Source organism: Nematolebias whitei, chromosome 13 (genome assembly GCF_014905685.2).
Source record: "Nematolebias whitei isolate Nwh7 chromosome 13, NemWhi1, whole genome shotgun sequence".
Lineage (NCBI taxonomy): Eukaryota > Metazoa > Chordata > Actinopteri > Cyprinodontiformes > Rivulidae > Nematolebias > Nematolebias whitei.
Window position 1 is genome coordinate 706,028 of NC_056510.1, and position 1,927 is coordinate 707,954.

General features: G+C 42.3%; 1 protein-coding gene across 1 annotated transcript in view; it reads left to right on the forward strand.

Annotated features, from left to right (window-relative positions):
- LOC119419741 (contactin-associated protein-like 5) overlaps window positions 1-1,927 on the forward strand; it is a 354,615-nt gene that overhangs the window by 203,642 nt on the left and 149,046 nt on the right. The gene's annotated exons all lie outside the window — the stretch shown is intronic.

Sequence of the window (1,927 nt, forward strand, 5' to 3'; positions counted from 1 at the left end):
ACATATATATATATATATATATATATATATATATCCATCCATTATCTTTTTTATCTTTTTTCAATCTAAATTTGGAATAAATTGAAGGGTGGTGGAATGGGTGAATTGATTTGTTGGTTAATTGGGAATGTTTCTATATTAGATCACAAGGGGGAGTTGGGAGGTTCTATTATTTACATACAATATGCACGTTAAAACATGTCAATTGATTAAATCAGATTTTATTCACACAAACACATTTCCTGCTGTGACAGGCTAAACATACCAGCAGCGCTCTGTGCAAATAAATTGGGTACTGCATGACTGAAGGGAAAGGGGGCACAGAGTTTTTTTGGTTTTTTTTCCCTTTCCAGATGGACAAAATGGACCAGGCCTGCCCGTGAAGCCAAAAAGAGAAGTTCAGGTTCTACAAACTGAATAACATCTATTAGATAAGAACTCTTTCTTGCATTAGGACGCCTTCTGCAATCATTAAATCATATATTTAAAGAACTGACTTAGACAAATGTTAGAAATTTCCAGTTTTAAAAAATTTCCCAGTCTCTTAAATAGCACCTTCTCAGAGTGGATCAACCAGTTTTGCTGCTGACAACCAGAACCAGCTGATCACATGCTCAAGAAGGACCATCAGCCTAACAATGGATCATTAGCACCTGATGGCTGTTTACTGTTCACAGAGGGCTGAGTGATACTAGCAATCACAGCATTGTAAGAGGGGGACAGTTGAACCTGGAGGCTCCGCCCCTGTTTAATGATGGACGGTTTCTTTTCACAAAGATGGCCTCCTTTACTCCTCTCTCAAACCATCGTTCCTCTCTGTTCAGGATGTGAACATCTTCATCCCTGAAAGAGTGACCTCTGACCTGGAGATGAGTGTAGACCTCAGAGTCCTGGCCTGATGATGTTGATCTTCTGTGCTGGTCCATCCTTTTGGCCAGTGGCTGTTTAGTTTCCCCGATGTAAGACTGATCACCCTCCTGACACTGAACAGCATACACAACATTACTCTGTTTGTGCCGGGGGACTGGATCTTTGGGATGAACCAGTCTTTAATGTATTTTGGGGTTTAAAAGCCACTGGGACATTATGTTTAGAAAATAAACGTCTCAGTTTAAACATCTATAGATTTTCTACCACCAACTTTTTACCATCATTAAACATCAAAAAACAAAGAAAGTTGAACTGCGGCGGAGCGTCCGTGTCCAACTGTCCCCTCTTACAGCCGACCCTCAACTTTTCCATTCAGTCGACCTTTATTTCTTCAGGTTAGTCTCACTGAGCCTCCAGGACTCTGTTACAGCAGAGACCTGATGTAACAGAGCGATGACGACAGGAGACCATCATAAAAGAGGCACACACATTTTTTTACAAATTAAAATAAGATGCAAAAAACAAAAGTTAGATTATAAGGCGAATGTAGAAAAGTAAAAACAGGGACATGTCTTACATAACTTATGTTTAAACAACCTTTAATTATTATTAACAAGTTATTGAATTACTATTAAGAAGTTTTGAATAATTTAACCAGCATGTTGGTACTTTTAGCTAAGCTTACCGTGGTGACGCTTCATGATGTGTCTCCTTCAGGTCCACTTGGTTCTGTGTGCAGATGGTTCCAGCCTCACCATCACCACCATCACCACCATCATGTGGGCTCCAAGGCAGGCTCCGACCCTCAGCTTCCTCCACATCTGAACACAAGCAGAGTCTGAGTGGGAGCACGTGTGGTTTGTTGCTGGTTTCATGGTCACCAGTCTGCTGCTCTGGTTCCTCACCAACAACCACCTGGTGGCTCCGCACATGTTTGTTGAAAACCACGTGTGATGAACGTCTGAGCTCGTGTCTGGCTCCGACCACTCACCTCCTCTGTGCAGTGTGACCCGAGGCTGCAGGAGCTCCAGCTGCCTCCTCTGCCGCTGCACCTCCT